General features: G+C 46.2%; 1 long non-coding RNA gene across 1 annotated transcript in view; it reads right to left on the reverse strand.

Moving 5' to 3' along the window:
• Positions 1-23296, reverse strand: part of LOC141132367 (uncharacterized) — a 58605-nt gene that overhangs the window by 33020 nt on the left and 2289 nt on the right. The window contains exon 3 of the long non-coding RNA XR_012242889.1: positions 21673-21717. This is a non-coding gene — a long non-coding RNA (uncharacterized lncRNA). The remainder of the gene's footprint in view (positions 1-21672; positions 21718-23296) is intronic.

A 23296-nucleotide genomic window follows, 5' to 3' on the forward strand; every position in this document is an offset into this window, starting at 1 on the left:
TGGGTCTTTGGCCCCCTCAGTACAGGTGTTTAAAAATCTTGTGCTGGAAGACCTTGAAAAATTGTCTCGTAATAAAAAAAGAGTTTATATAAAATCTGAGGTTAAAAAGGGACTTGAAATGTTGTGCGAAAGGAAAAATCTCATTATCCGCCCCGCAGACAAGGGGGGTGGTATTGTAGTTTTGGATAAAGCCAATTATCTTAAGGAAATGTATAGACTGTTGAGTGATACTGACACATATAGTGTCATTCCTAATGACCCGACCACCATTTATAAAAAAGAGTTATTACATCTTGTCAATGAGGGTTTTTCTTTAGGGATTCTGAACAAAAAAGAAAAAAGCTTTTTGGTCCCCCTTGCTCCTCGTATCCCTACAATTTATTATCTTCCCAAGGTCCATAAGGACCCAGTCAATCCCCCTGGCCGACCCATAGTCAGCGGGATTGACTCGGTCACAGCTCGAATTGGTAAATACGTGGACCACTATTTACAACCACTGGTTAGATCTACCACTTCGTATTTAAAGGATACGAGGGACACCATCAAACTTTTAGAATCCACGCCTTTCAAAAAAGGGATGCTCCTTGCCACAGCCGATGTGGCGGCACTTTATACGTGCATACCCCATCGGCTTGGCTTTGAAGCGGTCGAGAGTTTTTTGTCTAGGGATTCCCAACTTCCCTTCCTACAGCGTAACTTTATTATGCAACTGTTGCGTTTTGCCACTCGGCACAATTACTTCTGGTTTCAGAACCAGTTCTTCCTACAGAAGAGAGGCGTGGCTATGGGCGCTAAATTCGCGCCCAGCCTCGCCAATCTTTTTATGGCACAATGGGAGGAGGATGTCGTCTATGTTGACCGGAGGCCAGAGTTAGTCCTCTGGGCCAGGTACATAGACGACATCCTCCTCCTATGGGATGGAGATCGCCAGTCCCTGGATGACTATATGACCATCTTAAACTCCAATGATAGGGGTATCTCCCTAAGCTATGAGGCCAGCTCCTCTCATGTTCATTTCCTTGATTTAGAGATTATGGCCATGGAGGACCACTTGGAATTCAAAACCTATTTCAAACCCACCGACCGGAATGGGTACATTCCGGTCGAGAGTTGCCATCAAGAACAATGGCTTAAAGCAATCCCACGTGGCCAATTCCTTAGGCTACGCCGCAACTGTAGCAAAACATCCGATTTTTTAGTCCAATCACAGTTGCTCAAGAAAAGATTTCTTGAAAAGGGTTATGGACTAGACCATTTGGATGAGGAGATTAATGCCGTCTTGGCTGTGGATAGAACGGCCACATTGACGGAGCGTCCCAAAAATACCTCAGACTCTAGTTTTAAGTGGGCTTTCACCACCACGCATTCTATACAGTCTAAACAGGTCAAAAACATCCTTAAGAAACATTGGAAGGTGCTTTTGAATGATAGACTATTGGGTCCCGTTCTTCCCGAACGAGCACCAGTGATTTTTAGAGGTGCACGATCCATTCAGGGGCAGATTGCCCCTAATGTTATCGATCCACCCAAAAAGATATCCTTCTTCCAAGACTGCAAGGGTTTTTACCCTTGCCGTAAGTGCAACGTATGCCACCACAATAGTGCAGGCAGACAAAAGCTACTAACCTTTACATCCACAGTAACGTCTCGTGTATATCACATGAAGGAGTTTGCCACATGTGCATCTCAATATATTGTTTATTTGATAACATGTCCTTGTCATAAACAATATGTCGGACGTACCATCAGGACCTTCTCCATTCGTGTCAATGAGCATATCACCGGCATTAAAGGGGGAAAGAGCAAACATACGGTACCAAGACACTATTTGCAACATCATAATAGAGACCCTTCAGGCACCCTCTTCCAGGTCATAGACAGATTTGTCCCACACTGGAGGGGTGAATCGCGATTACGTGGCGTATCACGCCTCGAAACCTACTGGATCTACGAGTTGAGGTCCTTCTTTCCGTTTGGGATGAACGTCGAGTGGGACCTCAACTCGTTTATCAATACATCCTAGTAGTCATGTATTTTTCATGTACGATTTTTCCATTTCTGCTTGTTCATTTTTTATGTCCCTTTTAGGTATGGGTGTTCCATTTGCCCCCCCCCCTCCCCTTTTTTTTTTTTTTTTTTTTTTGCTGATTCATTATTGCGCTATTAGTGTCTTTTTTCATTCATTTCTTTTCCTTACAATACCAATTTGTTCCATGTTTTTATTTTCTAATTTTCCAATCTTATATTGGGAAATTACATTTATTATTTATTCAATTTAATATATTGATTATTTGTAATAGATTACCTAACAGCCATGTTAATATTTTTATAATTTTTTCTTTCATTGCTATGTATATTTTGTATGTACTGGTATAGATCTATTTGGGACATCTTGTGTCCGATTTAGGTAATGCTGCTTAGTATTGTTCAGTAATGTTTATTTTCTGTTTTGGTTTATCACCACTTGCTAGCACTGTTTCACTTTAGTGCTGCCATCTAGTGTTTGCCATTATTATTGTTGATTTTCACATTGATGTTTTTAGCCATGTGACAGCACCAGATCCAATCATGTGATCGGGACTTGAGCTGAGGAGATTCGGTTTCCGTGACTACCCTCTCCCATCCTGTGCACCTTTTGGTGGTTGTTGATTGGGTCAGGGAGCCGGGACACCGCCCCTTCACACCACATCACATGACCAGGAAGTGATTCATTACCAGGAAGTGATGTCCACTATTTGACCAGGAAGTGATGCATTACCAGGAAGTGATGTCTACTATTGTTTGCCATGCGGTGGGGAGGTCTCCAGGCATCAGTCTCATTATTAGACTGCGCTATTGGGTCCTACACTCACCGGCTGTTTTATTCATGATTCTGATTGGTCTAGCGATCAACAGGATCCAGTTCCTGATTACTTGACCTTTGTAGCTCCACTGTGATTGGCTATAGGGGTTATCTTATTGGATTAGATATTTATATATAGGAGCAGCGTGAAGGGAGAAGCTCATGCCCCTGTTGAAGACCCCCTTGGTCGAAACGCGTCGGGCGATCTCCCCTTCCTTACGCTGCTTAGATTTTATTTTAATTGTGATCACTTTTATCCATTTTTTGTATGGTATTTTTTAGAAATAAAAATCCCTGGTTTACCTGCACTATGCAGAAGCTTTTTATTTTTTATTTGCATATTATCCCGATGCAAGAAACTGCCTTCCAGTAGCCCTACTTCCATCACGGGGTCTGGATCAAATCTGTCCCCGGCTTCTCCTTGGAACACATCCTTGAGGTCTATTGGCTGATATCCAGTTGGCGGCCCTTCCTGATGTTTCTTCACCCCACCAGAGAAGTCAAGAAGGGAGACAGAGGTTCCACCGTTCCGGATATCGTTTTCCAGCCTAGGTTTGGCTCCATGCACCATTGACTCCATGTCATATGACAGTGGAGTCCACGTCATCTGGTAAGAGTACCCATCTTATCTTACTTCCTGATGTTTTCATTCTGATGCCCCATATCGAGATGTTGGTTTACAGCTACGGAAGTTCTGTACCCCGTTGTTGACTCAGTCACAGATCCACACCGTGCACCATTGACTTTATTTTCTAGTTTCACATCATTTTTTTGGCCATACCAGTTCCTCTTAATAATTTGAGTTTGGAATCATCCATTTACCATATGTGGACACTTTATACTGTGTTTGTTCATTTCATTTCACTTATGGTTTTTGCACATATGCTTTACTGTTCAGTACAGCATCTCTTACTTAATTGTTTCACTACACCCTAACTTCCTATTACTTCTTAGCGCTGCATTTTTTTCCCACTTATAGTGCATAGTTCTTCTTTCAGTAAATACACTTGTGACTTTAAACATAAAAGAAAGAAATGTCCATAAAGTGTCCAGGAGAGTAAATATTATTAGGGATGGGTGAATGGTTCGGCCCGAGCATAAGTTCGGGCTGAACTTTAGCTGTTCGGACGTTCAAAGAACAGCCGAACAAACATGTAGTTTGACCGTTTGTTTGCACCCCCCCCCCAACAGACCACCATGCATTGCGGTGCTGAACAGTGCATTGCAAGCCCTGATTGGCCGAAGCAGTGAAAGCTTCAGCCAATCAGGGCACAGAGCACTGTCAGAGTCATGATTGGACACTGTCATCATGACTTTATCCAATCATGGCTCATTCCCGCCCCACAGTATAAAAGTATTCTTTCAATGGCAGTGATGGTGGTGATTCAATGGTGTGATTTCGGTGTGGAGAGAGAGAGAACAGGGCTCTGTTCAGTGCTATTAGTTAGTGTGCTATACTGTGCTATTTTGCTTCAATTGTCAGTGTAGAATATTAGTTTAGTGTCAGTCTAGGGATAGTGTGAGTGTTGTGAGGAGGAACATCATTCAGTTTTGCATAGTGTGTAGTTAGAGTAGGGACAGCTCAGATAGTTTCACTGTAGTAGTAGTGACACGGTGTCAGTCATACATACATTAGTTTGGAGTAGGGACAGCTCATATAGTTTCAGTGTAGTGTAGTGAGACTGTGTCAGTAATCTTGACATTAGCTAGAGTAGTTGAACACATCTATTTGACTGCGTTACTGCCAGTTTAACACCATTTACTTCTGTCTGCATTAATGCCAGTTTAACACCATTTACTTCTGTGTGTGTTATTGCCAGTTTAACGCTATATCGTTTTATGTGCGTTCCTGCCAGTTTAATGCCATTTACTTCTGTGTGCATTACTGCCAGTTTAACGCCATATCGTTTTATGTGCGTTACAGACAGTTTAACGCCATATTGTTTTGCGTGCGTTACTGCCAGTTTAACGCCATATAGTTCTGTGTGCATTACTGCCAGTTTAACAACATATAGTTTTGCGTGCGTTACTGCCAGTTTAACGCCATATAGTTCTGTGTGTGTTACTGCCAGGTTTAACGCCATATAGTTTTGTGCATTACTGCCAGTTTAACGCCATTTACTTCTGTGTGTGTTACTGCCAGTTTAATGCCATATAGTTTTGAGTGTGTTACTACCAGTTTAACGCTATATCGTTTTGTGTGTGTTACTGCCGGTTTAATGCCATATCGTTTTGCGTGCGTTACTGCCAGTTTAATGCCATATAGTTCTGTGCATCACTGTACGTTTGGCGTATTATATTGCAGTATACTATAGTGTATCCGTGGAGTGTGTCTGTGTAGCTTGAGTACTCAAATTAAAGTGCACCAAACATCTCTTTACATAGATTAAAGTGCATCTACGTACAGATTTCAATTTCTTCTTTACATTTGCTTATAAGCGCCGCCACCTCCATCCCAATAATGTCTGGGAGGACAACAAGGAGAGGCAGACGTTCCCTTTGCACTCTAAGAGGGCCAGCAACAAATTTGTCCACAGGCAAAGGTGGACGTGGTGGTCACTCCTCAAGCAGGGCATAATTTTCTCTGTTTAGTGAGTTTGCCCGTGCTATCTAGCCAGTGGCGTCACTAGGGTTGGTGTCACCCGGTGCCAAAAAAATTGGTGTCACCCCCCTCCACCAACTACCTCAGTACAGACCCCCCTCCACTAACTACAGACCCCACTCCATCAATATAGCCCCCCTCCCTCAGTACAGACCCCCTTCCATCAATATAGACCCCCCCACTAAGTACAGACCCCCTCCCTCAGTACAGACCCCCTCCATCAGTACAGACCCCCGCTCAGTGCAGACCCCCTTTCCTCAGTATAGACCCCCCACTAAGTACTGACCCCCTCCCTCAGTACAGACCTCCCATCAGTACAGAAACCCTCCCTCAGTACAGAGTCTGCAGACCCCCCTCCATCAGTATCAACCTCCCACCTCAGTGCAGACCGCCCCATCAGTACATACACCCCCCCCAGTGCTGACCCCCATCAGTATAGAATCCCCCGTCAGTGCAGACTCCCCCATCAGTATAAAATACCCCCCTCAGTGCAGAGCCCCCCATTAGTATAGATTCCCCCCTCAGTGCAGAGCCCCCCATTTGTATAGAATCCCCCTCAGTGCAGAGCCCCCATCAGTATAGACATCCCCCTCAGTGCAGAGCCCCCCATTAGTATAGAATCCCCCTCAGTGCAGAGCCCCCCATTAGTATAGAATCCCCCTCAGTGCAGAGCCCCCCATTAGTATAGAATCCCCATCAGTGCAGCGCCCCCCATTAGTATAGAATCCCCCTCAGTGCAGAGCCCCCCATTAGTATAGAATCCCCCTCAGTGCAGAGCCCCCATTAGTATAGAATCCCCCTCAGTGCAGAGCCCCCCATTTGTATAGAATCCCCCTCAGTGCAGAGCCCCCCATTTGTATAGAATCCCCCTCAGTGCAGAGCCCCCCATTAGTATAGAATCCCCCAGTGCAGCGCCCCCCATTAGTATAGAATCCCCCTCAGTGCAGCGCCCCCCATTAGTATAGAATCCCCCTCAGTGCAGCGCCCCCCATTAGTATAGAATCCCCCCAGTGCAGAGCCCCCATTAGTTTAGAATCCCCCAGTGCAGCGCCCCCCATTTGTATAGAATCCCCCTCAGTGCAGAGCCCCCCATTAGTATAGAATCCCCATCAGTGCAGCGCCCCCCATTAGTATAGAATCCCCCTCAGTGCAGAGCCCCCCATTAGTATAGAATCCCCCTCAGTGCAGAGCCCCCCATTAGTATAGAATCCCCCCAGTGCAGAGCCCCCATTAGTATAGAATCCCCCAGTGCAGCGCCCCCCATTAGTATAGAATCCCCCTCAGTGCAGCGCCCCCGTTAGTATAGAATCCCCCCCAGTGCAGAGCCCCCATTAGTATAGAATCCCCCAGTGCAGCGCCCCCCATTAGTATAGAATCCCCCTCAGTGCAGCGCCCCCCATTAGTATAGAATCCCCCTCAGTGCAGCGCCCCCCATTAGTATAGAATCCCCCTCAGTGCAGCGCCCCCCATTAGTATAGAATCCCCCCCAGTGCAGAGCCCCCATTAGTATAGAATCCCCCTCAGTGCAGCGCCCCCCATTAGTATAGAATCCCCCTCAGTGCAGCGCCCCCCATTAGTATAGAATCCCCCTCAGTGCAGAGCCCCCCATTAGTATAGAATCCCCCTCAGTGCAGAGCCCCCCATTAGTATAGAATCCCCCCAGTGCAGAGCCCCCATTAGTATAGAATCCCCCCCAGTGCAGAGCCCCCATTAGTATAGAATCCCCCTCAGTGCAGAGCCCCCCATTAGTATAGAATCCCCCTCAGTGCAGAGCCCCCCATTAGTATAGAATCCCCCTCAGTGCAGAGCCCCCCATTAGTATAGAATCCCCCCAGTGCAGAGCCCCCATTAGTATAGAATCCCCCAGTGCAGCGCCCCCATTAGTATAGAATCCCCCTGCACATGATGTCCACCCACATACTGTATGTAATGCATAAAGTTTATTACAGACCTCAGAACAGCGCGGACAGATGCACACAGCCGTGTGTGTCCCTCGGGCTCCTCCTCCTCCTGTGTGAAGTAAACAGAGAGGAGGGGGAGGCGGCTTCAGTCCGCTGTGCTGAGGGACACAGCACAAGCCGCAGCGGGCAGTGTAGCGGTGTGTGCCGCTACCTACGGGTGTCACCCCTCTGGCGGGTGTCACCCGGTGCGGCCCGCACACCCCGCACCCACCTAACAACGCCACTGTATCTAGCCACAGCATGCAGAGGAGGTGGTGGACTGGCTTACTAAACCTTCCTCATCCTCCTCATCCTCTGTCACACAAGCAGAGACAAGTGTGCAGTCCCCTACAGTTGCCAGAGTGGATAAACCTGCCTCCTTGTCCACATCTATTTCTGCCATAGCCCCAACATCAGCCATTGAGGAGCCAGCTGAGTTATTTGACCACAGCGTCAGCCACTTGCTCCTTGATGATGCCTAGCCATTACTGGATTCAGATGTTGGTTCTGAGGTTGAGGATGACAGGAACATGAGCCTAGAGAGAGGGAGGAACACTGGTAGACAAATTGGCATTCGTGTTCCCCAAGCCGCAGCATATTGCCAAGTTGTCGCTAGTGATAATGATGAAGATGGAGGAGATGGAGATGATGATGATTAGGTGACTGATGCGACTTGGGTGCTAGACAGAGCAGAGGAGGAAACTGAAGGTGAGGCGGCACAACTCCAAGGAGGTCGACATCAAGAAAGAGTAGAGAGCAGCCACCCTATTCCATCACATTCTGCAACTGTTATCTCCCGGCCCACTCCCCAAAGCTCAGCTGTCTGGGCCCTTTTCAGCACATCTGCAGCAGATCGCATCTGCGAACTGTGTCTCAGGCACATCAAACGTGGCAAAAAAAACAACCATTTGGGTACCACATGCCTAACAAGGCATTTAACATCCAACCACTTAGCCTGTTGGCAAGAGCACCTAAAAGCCACACAAAAGGGGCACAAATCTGTCCCTCCTCCTTACCCACTTCAGTCTGCCCCTGCTATACCGAGTCATTACCTCTCAGCAGCCTCCACTGACAGGGATGATGGTATAGCATAGGGTGTCCCAGGTCCTAGCAGCACATCTGCCAGCAGCACACCACCAGCTGTAGATCATAGCTGGAAAATTTGTCTGCCCCATCTGCTGCAACAAAAAAAAAAAACACCCACATGCCCAGTGTCTAAATGCAAGCTTGTCAAAGCTGTTGGCTCTCCAACTTCTGCCTTTCAGCCCGGTGGCCCCTTCCGTGAATTCGCACAATGTGCTGTACCACAATGGCAGGTTCCTAGTCGCTACTACTTTTCACATAAGGCCATTCCATCTCTCTACCATCATGTGGAAGGGAATGTTTTGGCATCGTTGGGTAAGGCAGTCAGCCGTAAAATCCATCTTACTGCTGACACGTGGTCCAGCAAGCATGGGCAGGGACGATATATTTAATTCACAGCACACTGGGTAACACTGCTTGCTGGAGCTGCAGCTTTTTGAGTCCCCACGTCTCCATACAGCTGGTGGTGATGATGTCAGACCTGTGAGCTCTAGCCCCTCCTCCTCCGCCACCTCCATGCCCTCCTTTGTAGAATTGTCCTATGAACATCAGGTACCCCCTAAGCGTTCAAAGAGCTATTCCATTAGTCAGGCTAAAAGGTGCCATGCAGTGCTTCAGCTGGTGTGTTTAGGGGACAGGAACCACACAGGAGCAGAGATTCTTGCAGCCCTGCAGGGACAGGCCCAGAGGTGGTTCACACCACACCAGCTGGAGCCAGGAATGGTGGTGTCCGATAATTGCTCAAACCTCTTGTCCGCCCTTAGACAGGGAAAGTTGACATATGTGCCATGCCTGCCACGTGTCCTCAATTTGGTGGTGCAGCGTTTCCTACGTATGTACCCAGGGTTGCAAGATGTACTAAAAAAGGCCAGAAGAGTCTGTAGCCATTTCAGGCGGTCATACACAGCCAGCGCTCGGTTGGCTGAAATTCAGCGGGAATTCCACCTGCCCGTAAACCACCTGATTTGTGACATGCCCACCAGGTGGAACTCAACTTTGAAAATGCTGCAGCGGCTATACATGCAGCAGAGGGCTTTCAAGAAGTACCTGGCACGACGATGGGCTCAGGCCGCCTTGGCTTTTTTCCCCCATGCCAATGGCTGATCATTAAGGATGCATGCACTGTATTGTCACCATTTGAGGAGGCCACAAGGATGGTGAGTAGTGACAGTGCATGCACCAGTGACACAATCCCTGCTGTGTTCCTGCTGGAGCAGACTCTGCAGAATCATGGGGAACATGATTCTGGCACTTTCATAGGCTTCGAAGAAGAGGAAGACATGCGTCAATCTATAAGTGATGGCTTTCCAACCCCAGGACCCTTGGGAATAGTACGTGGCTAGGAGGAGGAAGTTCCAGATGCTGTCATCCTGAGTGACCCGGAGGAGTCTGCTTCTCATGCCTCTGCAAATTTGAGGCGCATGGGCAACCTCATGCTTCAAAGCCTGCAAAAGGACCCAAGAAAACGTGGCATAAAGGAGAAGGATGATTACTGGTTGGGAACCCTCCTTGACCACCGTTATAAGGGGAAGGTCTCAGAACTCATCCCGTCCCCACAGAGAGTGCAGAAGATAAAATCTCTTGAGGACACGTTAAAGAGGATTTTATTGAACGTTTTTCCTGACTCCAGTAGGTTACAGTGAGGCGGAAAATGTTGTTTTGAGTCTTCTGTTGTCAAGAGAGGAGCGTTGGAGAAGGCGTCCGCCTAAGTAAGGCATTTCTGAATTTTTTTAGTCCTCGCCGCCCAGGGCTGTCAGCTTTCACCTCCCAACGGCAGCGTCTGCATCACATGGTAGACAATTACCTCGGGGCCAAAACAGAGATGGAGAGCTTTCCAACTGACGATCCACTGACTTACTGGGTCATGAGAATAGACCACTGGCCAGAACTTGACCAGTATGCTATTGAGTTGTTGGGCTGCCCTGCATCCAGCGTGCTTTCAGAACGGCATTCAGTGCTGCAGGAGGTTTTGTTACTGATCATAGAACGCATCTGTCCACAGACTCCGTGGACAATTTTTCATTTTTAAAAAAAGGAATCAGTCCTGGATTACCAGCTATAAAGCCCCTGATACCGATGTCACTAATTAAGCCTTTTTGGGATGTGGAATCTCTGCAGGACTTCCAGGCTGCCTAACTTTGAGGGTGTTCAATCATTTCATCTAAAAGAATGTTTTTGGTATAGGTTTCATGCAGGGCTGTCTTTAAAATTGATTAGACCCTGAGCAAAACTTTTCTTGGGGCCCCCCCCATGCAGTTTCGCTCTCCACCTGCTCTGAGACATACAATAAATAGCAGCTAGACTCAAAATCAGTTTACTGAATCAGATCAGGCAGCTATTGCGATTGGTTGCCAGAGGTTACAGTGTATCATTACCGCTCACTGACTGGTTGCTAGAGGTTACAACACACATTACAGCTTACTGATTAGTTGCTAGAGGTTACAGCACATGATTTCTGTTTGTTGATTGGCTGCTAGAGATTACTGTGGATATGACCTCAGGGGGGCATGATATACAGTGGGGACGGAAAGTAATTAGACCCCCTTAAAGTTTTCACTCTTATGCCCCGTACACACGGTCGGATTTTTCGATGGAAAATGTGTGATAGGACCTTGTTGGCGGAAATTCCGACCGTGTGTAGGCTCCATCACACATTTTCCATCGGATTTTCCGACACACGAAGTTTGAGAGCAGGCTATAAAATTTTCCGACAACAAAATCCGTTGTCGGAATTTCCAATCGTGTGTACACAAATCCGACGCACAAAGTGCCACGCATGCTCAGAATAAATAAAGAGATGAAAGCTATTGGCTACTGCCCCGTTTATAGTCCCGACGTACGTGTTTTACGTCCCCGCGTTCAGAATGATCGGATTTTCCGACAACTTTGTGTGACCGTGTGTATGCAAGACAAGTTTGAGCCAACATCCGTCGGAAAAAATCCTAGGATTTTGTTGTCGATGGGGCATAAGTTATATTGCAGCCATTTGCTAAAATCATTTAAGTTCATTTTTTTCCTCATTAATGTACACACAGCACCCCATAATGACAGAAAAACACACAATTGTTGACATTTTTGCAGATTTATTAAAAAAGAAAAACTGAAATATGACATGGTCCTAAGTATTCAGACCCTTTGCTCAGTATTTAGTAGAAGCACCTTTTTGATCTAATACAGCCATGAGTCTTTTTGGGAAAGATGCAACAAGTTTTTCACACCTGGATTTGGGGATCCTCTGCTATTCCTTCTTGCAGATCCTCTCCAGTTCTGTCAGGTTGGATGGTAAACGTTGGTGGACAGCCATTTTTAGGTCTCTCCAGAGATGCTCAATTGGATTAAGGCCAGAAAGTTCTATCTTGGTCTCAACAGACCAAAGAATCTTATTTCTCACCATCTTGGAGTCCTTCAGGTGTTTTTTAGCAAACTCCATGCGGGCTTTCATGTGTCTTGCACTGAGGAAAGGCTTCTGTCGGGCCACTCTGCCATAAAGCCCCGAATGGTGGAGGGCTGCAGCGTAGGTTTGCTGAGGCATTCGGTCCAAAGTCCAATGGGTCACTAAGGACAACATGATCCACAGCCACCTCCTCCCAGCCACGTACAAGTCCATGGATTTCTGGTGACTGAAAACAATCCCTTGAAGACTGCTGCTGATGCTGAGTGCCAGGCTCCACCTCCATGCTGGCACAATCCTCCTCCTTCTCTTCCTGTGTGATAGGCGGGCCTGCAGGAATACTGTCTGAATAAAGGGGGCCTTGAGAGGTAAGGAAGTCCTCCTCTTCCTCCCTCTGTTCTGCCTTAAGTGCCCTGTCCATTATTCCATGCAGCGTGTGCTACAACAGGAAGACAAGAGGGACAGTATCACTGATGCAGGCACTGTCACTGCTCACCATCCTCGTGGCTCCTCAAATGGTGACTGGATAGTGCATGCATCCTTGATCATTAGCCACTGGCGTGGCAAAAAAAAAAAAACAAGCTCCCCTGACCCTGTCCTGGTGCCATACTCGCACAGGTACTCATTGATGGCCCTCTGCTTTGTGTGCAGCCACTGCAGCATTGCCAACGTTGAGTTCCACCTGGTGGGCATGTCACAGATGAGGCAGTTCTTGGGCAGGTTGCATTTCTTTTGAAGGTCAGCCAGCCGAGCACTGGCATTATAAGACCGGCAGAAATGCCCACAGACATTCCTGGCCTGCCTCAGGAGATCCTGTAAGCCTGGGTACCTGCACAAGAACCGCTGCACCACCAAATTAAGGATGTGAGCCAAACAGGGAACATGTGTGAAGTGTCCCTGTTGGAGGGCGGAGAAGAGGTTGGTGCCATTGTCGCAAACCACCATTCCTGGCCGAAGCTGGCATGGTGTCAACCACCTCTGAACCTGCCCCTGCAGAGCTGCCAGAATCCCTGCCCCAGTGTGGCTCCTGTCCCCTGAGCAGACCAACTCAAGCACCGCATGGCATCTTTTTGCCTGAGGGCTTGCGTAGCCCCTAGAACACCTACTGAGCACAGCTGGTTCCGAGGACAAATCTGCACAGAAAGAGGCCATAGAGGAAGAAGAAGAGGAGGGGGTGGAGGAGAGAGGTGTGACAGAATCACCACTACCAGCATTTTGGACTCGTGGTGGCGGAACAATCTCCAACATTACGGCACGCTGTCCTGCATCCTTCCCAGCTGCCAGCAGAGTTACCCAGTGCGCCGTGAAAGAAAGGTAACGTCCCTGTCCATGCCTGCTGGACCATGAATCAGCGGTAATATGCACCTTACCTCTGACCGCCCCATCCAACGAGGCCAAGACATTGTCTTCCACATGCCGGTAGAGAGCCAGAATGGCCTTCCGAGAAAAAAAATGGCATTTGGGAACCTGCCGCACATTCCACAAATTCTCGAAAGGGGGCAGAGTCTACCAGCTGAAAAGGCAGCAGTTGGAGTGCTAGCAATTTAGCCAAACTAGTATTCAGCCGTTGAGCATGTGGATGACTGGGACCGAATTTCTTTCGACAGTTTAGCAACTGGGGTAGGGAAATTTGCCTGCTACAATCGGATTTAGGAAACCATAACAGGGGGGAAGGGGGAGATAAGCCCTTTATAGATGAGCCTAAAAAAGTGGTTACTTTTAGCAACAGAATGATCAAGGTTACTGATTAGATAAAAATAACAATTTATTCATAAATCAGGTTAAAAATGCATATTTATAATAGGCAGTGCAGTAATGGGTTGCGGTATAGTGTTGGCCAAGGATTTAGCTTGGGACACCCAATTCTACCTAATTCTACACCTTCATTCCTCTCAGTGTAGGTCTCTGAGAAGACTGAAGGTATAGTGGGGTTGGAGATCCCAGCTGATGAGGAGCAAGGAGAGGTCCGCCTTGTTCTTTGGTGTGGGTCTTTTAAGTACTGTTGCCAACGGAACGGAATGGGAGCTCGACATATGTCTGGCCAAGCATGTGGTGCCCAAGCAGCTGCTGTTTTGGCCATGCTTGATACGCTTCAGACATATGTTGCAAACAGCAGTGGTGCGATCTGCTGCACACGTCTCAAAGGCCTACACCAGAGAACTTTTGAAAAAACGCGTGGAGTCAGCAGTGCCCTGCACATGCGGAGCTCTGCGGTGTGATGCAGTCGGTTGGCTGTCCTACGTGGGTGCCTGTCTTCAATCAGGCACCCACGTAGAGTCAGTGACTTAATCATCCCCTCCCTCCTCGCCACTGGAGCAAACCTGGCAGTATGTTGCAGCTGAGGGAACATGACTGACAGTTTCTTGTCCTTCTTGGACACCCCCTCTCTCTGGGCTCACGTTACTGCCTTCATCCTCAACCTGGGTACCATCATCGGAGCCTTCAAAATGCTGCGCATCCTCCTGCACCATGTACCTGACACTGTGGTCGAACAGTTTGGGGGACTCCTCAGGGCATGATGGTGGGGCTAGGGAAGGAGTGACTGATGCCATTGAGCCGATGAAATAGGCCGATTTGGCAGCTGCATTGGCAGCCAAACTTCTCTTGGCCTGGGTGACAGAGGATAAGGAAGATGAGGATGGCTTTGTGATCCACTCTACCAACTCTTCTGCATGTTGTGGCTCAACACGGCCAGCTGTAAAAAAAAAGGACAAGCGTGCCACATGCTGAGGATGCACCATGTCCACGACCGCACTGTTGGCTGTAGACACAGAGCCTGCTTGCCCTCTTTTAGTGGCCTGTGAGCGTCTGCCTGTCCTTGGTGGACTTCCAGACATGCTGTAAAATTGGATTAGCAAAACACCGCCTGAAGTTTACTAGAAAAATAACACCAGGAATGGCCTGCAGTCAGGTATAGGCTTGGATAGACTAGAATGCAGTGGATATATATGTAGGAGACTGTATATATATCTTTATGCACTGCAGATCACTGAATCACCTGCCTGCCTGCAAGTGTATTTGAAAACGTACACCAGGAATGGCCTGCAGTCAGATATAGGCTTGGCTAGACTGGAATGCAGTGGATATATATATGTTGGAGACTGTGTATTAGGGATGAGCCGAACACCCCCCTGTTCGGTTCGCACCAGAACATGCGAACAGGAAAAAAGTTTGTTCGAACACGCGAACACCGTTAAGGTCTATGGGACACGAACATGAATAATCAAAAGTGCTAATTTTAAAGGCTTATATGCAAGTTATTGTCATAAAAGGTGTTTGGGGACCTGGGTCCTGCCCCAGGGGACATGGATCAATGCAAAAAAAAGTTTTAAAAACGTCAGTTTTTTCAGGAGCAGTGATTTTAATAATGCTTAAAGTCAAACAATAAAAGTGTAATATCCCTTTAAATTTCGTAGCTGGGGGTGTCTATAGTATGCCTGTAAAGGGGCGCATGTTACCCGTGTTTAGAACAGTCTGACAGCAAAATGACATTTCAAAGGAAAAAAGTCATTTAAAACTACTCGCGGCTATTGCATTGCCGGTCCGACAATACACATAAAAGTTCATTGATAAAAACGGCATGGGAATTCCCCACAGGGGAACCCCGAACCACAATTTAAAAAAAAAAATGACGTGGGGTTCCCCCTAAATTCCATACCGCGCCCTTCAGGTCTGGTCTGGATTTTAAGGGGAACCCCGCGCCAAAATAAAAAAAAAAAACGGCGTGGGGTCCCCCCAAAAATCCATACCAGACCCTTATCCGAGCACGCAACCTGGCAGGCCGCAGGAAAAGAGGGGGGGACGAGAGAGCGCCCCCCGAACCGTACCAGGCCACATGCCCTCAACATTGGGAGGGTGCTTTGGGGTAGCCCCCCAAAACACCTTGTCCCCGTGTTGATGAGGAAAAGGGCCTCATCCCCACAACCCTGGCCGGTGGTTGTGGGGGTCTGCGAGCGGGGGGCTTATCGGAATCTGGAAGCCCCCTTTAACAAGGGGACCCCCAGATCCCACCCCCCGGTGTGAAATGGTAAGGCCATTTCACTAAAAAACTGTCAAAAATGTTAAAAATGACAAGAGACAGTTTTTGACAATTCCTTTATTTAAATGCTTCTTCTTTCTTCTTTCTTCTATCTTCCTTCATCTTCTTCTTCTTCTTCTTCTGGTTCTTCTGGCTCTTCTGGTTGTTCCTCTGGCGTTCTCGTCCAGCATCTCCTCCGTGGCGTCTTCTATCTTCTTCTCCTCGGGCCGCTCCGCACCCATGGCATGGGGGGAGGCTCCCGCTCTTCTCTTCATCTTCTTCTCTTCTTCATCTTCTTCTTCATCTTCTTCTCTTCTTCATTTTCTTCTCCGGGCCGCTCCGCACCCATGCTGGCATGGAGGGAGGCTCCCGCTGTGTGATGCGTCTCCTCTTCTGACGGTTCTTAAATAATGGGGGGTGGGGCCACCCGGTGACCCCGCCCCCCTCTGACGCATGGTGACTTGACGGGACTTCCCTGTGATGTCACAGGGAATGCCACAGGGAAGTCCCGTCATGTCCCGTGCGTCAGAGGGGGGGATCACCAGGTGGCCCCGCCCCCCATTATTTAAGAACCGTCAGAAGAGGAGACGCGTCACACAGCGGGAGCCTCCCACCATGCCAGCATGGGTGCAGAGCGGCCCGGAGAAGAAGATGAAGAAGAGAAGAAGATGAAGAAGAAGATGAAGAAGAGAAGAAGATGAAGAGAAGAGCGGGAGCCTCCCCCCATGCCATGGGTGCGGAGCGGCCCGAGGAGAAGAAGATAGAAGACCCGCGGAGGAGATGCTGGACGAGAACGCCGGAGGCAGAACCAGAAGAGCCAGAAGAACCAGAAGAAGAAGAAGATGAAGGAAGATAGAAGAAAGAAGAAGCATTTAAATAAAGGAATTGTCAAAAACTGTCATTTTTAACATTTTTGACAGTTTTTTAGTGAAATGGTAGGGGTACTTTTGTAACCACTTACCATTTCATACAAGGGGTGGCCGGGATCTGGGGGTCCCCTTGTTAAAGGGGGCTTCCAGATTCCGATAAGCCCCCCGCCCGCAGACCCCCACAACCACCGGCCAGGGTTGTGGGGATGAGGCCCTTGTTCTCATCAACATGGGGACAAGGTGTTTTGGGGGGCTACCCCAAAGCACCCCCCCAATGTTGAGGGCATGTGGCCCGGTATGGTTCAGGAGGGGGGGCGCTCTCTCGTCCCCCCCTCTTTTCCTGCAGCCTGCCACGTTGCGTGCTCGGATAAGGGTCTGGTATGGATTCTTGGGGGGACCCCACGCCGTTTTTTTTTTAATTTTGGCATGGGGTTCCCCTTAAAATCCATACCAGACCTGAAGGGCCTGGTATGGAATTTAGGGGGACCCCCACGTCATTTTTTTTTTTAATTTTGGTTCCTTCTGGAAAGGAAAAAAGTCATTTAAAACTACTCGCGGGTATTGCATTGCCGGTCCGACAATACACATAGAAGTTCATTGATAAAAACGGCATGGGAATTCCCCACAGGGGAACCCCGAACCAAAATTTAAAAAAAAAATGACGTGGGGGTCCCCCTAAATTCCATACCAGGCCCTTCAGGTCTGTCAGACTGTTCTAAACACGGGAAACATGCGCCCCTTTACAGGCATACTATAAACACCCCCAAGCTACGAAATTTAAAGGAATATTACACTTTTATTGTTTGACTTTAAGCATCATTAAAATCACTGCTCTTGAAAAAAGGCCATTTTTAAAACTTTTTTTGCATTGATCCATGTCCCCTGGGGCAGGACCCAGGTCCCCAAACACTATTATGACAATAACTTGCATATAAGCCTTTAAAATTAGCACTTTTGATTTCTCCCATAGACTTTTAAAGGGTGTTCTGCGGCATTCAAATTTGCCGTGAACACCCCAAATTGTTCGCTGTTCGGCGAACTTGCGAACAGCCAATGTTCGAGTCGAACATGAGTTTGACTCGAACTCGAAGCTCATCCCTACTGTGTATATATATTTAATGCACTGCAGATCACTGAATCACTTGCCTGCCTGCCTGAAAGTGTATTTGAAAACGTACACCAGCAATGGCCTGCAGTCAGATATAGGCTTGGCTAAACTGGAATGCAGTGGATATATATATATGTTGGAGACTGTATATATATTTAATGCATTGCAGATCACTGAATCACTTGCCTGCCTGCCTGAAAGTGTATTTGAAAATGTACACCAGCCATTGCCTGCAGTCAGATATAGGCTTGGCTAGACTGGAATGCAGTGGATATATATATGTTGGAGACTGTATATATATTTAAGGCACTGCAGATCACTGAATCACTTGCCTGCCTGCCTGAAAGTGTATTTGAAAATGTATACCAGCAATGGCCTGCAGTCAGATATAGGCTTGGCTAGACTAGAATGTAGTGGACATATATATGTTGGAGACTGTATATATATATTTAATGCACTGCAGATCACTGAATCACTTGCCTGCCTGCCTGAAAGTGTATTTGAAAACGTACACCAGCAATGGCCTGCAGTCAGATATAGGCTTGGCTAAACTGGAATGCAGTGGATATATATATATATGTTGGAGACTGTATATATATTTAATGCACTGCAGATCACTGAATCACTTGCCTACCTGCCTGAAAGTGTATTTGAATACGTACAGGAATGGCCTGCAATCAGATCTAGCTACACAGGATACAGTGTATATATATATATATATATATATATATATATACAAAGCCAGGATGTATATACAGTGGGGACGGAAAGTATTCAGACCCCCTTAAATTTTTCACCCTTTGTTATATTGCAGCCATTTGCTAAAATCATTTAAGTTCATTTTTTTCCTCATTAATGTACACACAGCACCCCATATTGACAGAAAAACACAGAATTGTTGACATTTTTGCAGATTCATTAAAAGAGAGAAAAACTGAAATATCACAAAGTATTCAGACCCTTTGCTGTGACACTCATATATTTAACTCAGGTGCTGTCCATTTCTTCTGATCATCCTTGAGATGGTTCAACACCTTCATTTGAGTCCAGCTGTGTTTGATTATACTGATTGGACTTGATTAGGAAAGCCACACACCTGTCTTTGTAAGACCTTACAGCTCACAGTGCATGTCAGAGCAAATGAGAATCATGAGGTCAAAGGAACTGCCTGAAGAGCTCAGAGACAGAATTGTGGCAAGGCACAGATCTGGCCAAGGTTACAAAAAAATTCTGCTGCACTTAAGGTTCCTAAGAGCAGAGTGGCCCCCATAATCCTTAAATGGAAGATGTTTGGGATGACCAGAACCCTTCCTAGAGCTGGCCGTCTGGCCAAACTGAGCTATCGGGGGAGAAGAGCCTTGGTTAGAGAGGTAAAGAAGAACCCAAAGATCACCGTGGCTGAGCTCCAGAGATGCAGTCGGGAGATGGGAGAAAGTTGTAGAATGTCAACCATCACTGCAGCCCTCCACCAGTCAGGGCTTTATGGCAGAGTGGCCCGACGAAAGCCTCTCCTCAGTGAAGGACACATGAAAGCCTGCATGGAGTTTGCTAAAAAACACCTGAAGGACTCCAAGATGGTGAGAAATAAGATTCTCTGGTCTGATGGGACCAAGATAGAACTTTTTGGCCTTAATTCTAAGCGGTATGTGTGGAGAAAACCAGGAACTGCTCATCACCTGTCCAATACAGTCCCAACAGTGAAGCATGTGGTGACAGCATCATGCTGTAGGGGTGTTTTTCAGCTGCAGGGACAGGACGACTGGTTGCAATCGAGGAGAAGATGAATGCGGCCAAGTACAGGGATATCCTGGACGAAAACCTTCTCCAGAGTGCTCAGGACCCCAGACTGGGCCGAAGGTTTACCTTCCTACAAGACAATGACCCTAAGCACACAGCTAAGATAACGAAGGAGTGGCTTCACAATAACTCCGTGACTGTTCTTGCATGGCCCAGCCAGAGCCCTGACTTAAACCCAATTGAGCATCTCTGAAGAGACCTAAAAATGGCTGTCCACCAACGTTTACCATCCAACCTGACAGAACTGGAGAGGATCTGCAAGGAGGAATGGCAGAGGATCCCCAAATCCACGTTTGAAAAACTTGTTGCATCTTTCCCAAAAAGACTCATGGCTGTATTAGATCAAAAGGGGGCTTCTACTAAATACTGAGCAAAGGGTCTGAATACTTAGGACCATGTGATATTTCAGTTTTTCTTTTTTAATAAATCTGCAAATATGTCAACAATTCTGTGTTTTTCTTTCAATATGGGGTGCTGTGTGTACAATAATGAGGAAAAAAATGAACTTAAATGATTTTAGCAAATGGCTGCAATATAACAAAGAGTGAAACATTTAAGGGGGTCTGAATACTTTCCGTCCCCACTGTATATATATATATATATATATATATACTAAATACACTGCAGCTAACTGAATCACCTGCCTGCCTGAAGTATATTAAAAAGAGTACACCAGGAGCGGACTACAGTGAGATATAGCTAAACTGGATACAGTGGATATATATATATGAGACTGACTATATATATATATATATATATATATATATATATATATATATATATATATATATATATATATATATATATATATATATATATATATATATATATTAAATACACTGCAGCTAACTGAATCACCTGCCTGCCTGAAGTATATTAGAAAGAGTACACCAGGAACGGTCTGCAGTGAGATCTAGCTAAACTGGATACAGTGTATATATATATATATATATATATATATATATATATATATATATATATATATATATATATATACAAAGTCGGGATGTATATATATTATATATCTATATATAAAATACACTGCAGCTAACTGAATAAACTGCCTGCTCAAAGTAAATAAAATCACTCTCTCTCTATCTCTCTCTCTCCACCAAGAACACACTACACAAGGCCAACGTGCAGGCGGCCTTATATTGTGTGGGGCATGGACTTAACCCCCTGAGCCATAATTGGCCAAAGGCACCTTGCCTTTGGCCGATTATGGCTCTCTTTGCTGACGGCACTGTGATTGGCGAAGGCATGTGGGTCATAGTGCATGCTTGGCCAATCATCAGACAGCAATGCACTGCGATGACGCAGTGCATTATGGGGCATGACGCACCACTCGAATTTGGCACGAATGCCCCATAATGTTCGATGTTCGTCGAACGATCGAACAGCTGATATTTGAGTCGAACTCATGTTCGACTCGAACAGAAAGCTCATCTCTACTTAGGGGTATACTCATTTTTGTTGCCAGCGGTTTAGACATTAATGGCTGTGTGTTGAGTTATTTGAGGAGACAGCAAATTTACACTGTTATACAAGCTGTACACTCACTACTTTGCATTGTAGCAACGTGTAATTTCTTCAGTGTTGTCACATGAAAAGATATAATAAAATATTTTAAAAAGATACAATAAAATATTTACAAAAATGTGAGGGGTGTACTCACTTTTGTGAGATACTGTACAAGCTGTACACTCACTACTTTAAATTGTAGCAAAGTGTAATTTCTTCAGTGTTGTCACATGAAAAGGTATCATAACAAATGTACAAAAATGTAAGGGGTGTACTCATTTTTGTGAGATATTGTAGATTGTGAGTTTAAAAATAATGCTCTCTTAACCTTCAGTTTAAATATCTTGATTTGATCATTTAAAAATTGTACAGGTTTATCCATTAATCACAGTAAAAACTATTTTGCACAATCATCCTATGTTACTGTACATTTTATTTTTGGTCTTCCTTTACCATTACAGGTGTGGTGTGTTTGTATTATCATAAGTTTTATTGTCTTACCCCATTTTCACTCAGAGAATGTACCAGTTGCCCTGAGCAATCCAGCTACAAAAAAAAAAAAAAAAAAAAAACATGAATATTTATATTTTTTTATGACACTAAATGGCCAGTCCAGCAGAGATACAGGAAAGTTCAGTGAAAATGATTACATTTGTATTTTCACCCTATTGAACTGATATACTAAGTTAGGGCATCAGCTTAAAAAGAAAAAAGTGACATAAGTAGTGTGGATGATTGATCCTAATTCATTAAGTCTGTATAAGCTACATCCATTAGAATAAGTAAACCCAGTGTTTCATATTCTTGATATGTGCCTGCTGTACCATGTACTTGTATGAGAAAGTTTCCTGTTCTCTTTGAATTGCTTCTTTTGTGTGAAATACCTGGTGTTCCTGCCAGTCCCTCTGCTTTCCTATCAAAAACTGACCACACTAGGGATGAGAGCACAGCGTGATCAGTACTCTAGCTGTGCTGAGAACACAGCATGCTATCCTCCAATGATCAGACTTATCCTGACATGTGGGTGCCCCCCCCTTGCACAGCCATTCACTGGGAAGATTAGTGTGCTGCTGTTTCTCTTACCATAGGTCTCTGAGATCCTTATGCAGCTGAAAACAAAGGGTATGTGGTCACTTGTTAAAAAAAGGGAAGAGAGGTATTTATAATGTTTTTTTTACATCTATACACAAATGTTTTGCCTTTCATTTCTATTTTAAACTGAATAGGTTGTTTTACACAGTAATGCCGCGTACACACGGTCGGACTTTTCGACCGGACTTGTCCGACGGTCGCCGACGGACCAAATCCGGCGGACAATTCAATTGTGTGTGGGCTTCACTGGACCTTCAGCGGACTTTTCTAGTCGCAAATCTGACGGACTTTAGATTTGGAACATGCTTCAAATCTTTACGTCGTAACTCTGCCGGACCCAGAAATCCGCTCATCTGTATGCTAGTCCGACGGACAAAAACCCACGCTAGGCAGCTATTGGCTACTGACTATCAATTACCTTATTTTAGTCCGGCGTACGTCATCACGTACGAATCCGTCGGACTTTGGTGTGATCGTGTGTAGGCAAGTACAGTCGTTAGAAAGTCTGTTGAAAGTCTGCCAAAAGTCTGACGAAAGTCTGTCGGACGGGCTGTCGGACTTTTGTAGCTGAAAAGTCCGACCGTGTGTACTAAAGTGATACTAAAGTCTTGTTTTTTGTTTGTTTAAAAATACCAAACAGCCTAGATCCTTCTCTTCTCGGGTCCATCACCGGAACTCCTGACCCCTCCCTCCTACCAAGTGCCCGCAGCAAGCAGCTTGCTATGGGGACACCTGAGCCGAGCTGCTGTTCTATGTGTCCATTCAGACACGGAGCCACGGCTTAGCTCTGCCCCTCTCTCTCCTCATTGGCTCACTAAATTTGATTGACAACATTGGGAGCCAATGGTACCCGCTATGTGTTTCAACCAATCAGGGGGGAGAGTCCCAGACAGCCAAGTCTCTTGTGCAACATTGCTGGATCAAGCTGGGGCTCAGGTAAGTTTTAGGGGGCTGAGGAGGGGTACTGCACACAGATTTTTTTTTATTTTAATGCATACAAAGCATTAAGATAAAAAACCTTCTGCCTTTAGAA

This window comes from Aquarana catesbeiana, linkage group LG03, assembly GCF_042186555.1.
Source record: "Aquarana catesbeiana isolate 2022-GZ linkage group LG03, ASM4218655v1, whole genome shotgun sequence".
NCBI classification, from domain to species: domain Eukaryota; kingdom Metazoa; phylum Chordata; class Amphibia; order Anura; family Ranidae; genus Aquarana; species Aquarana catesbeiana.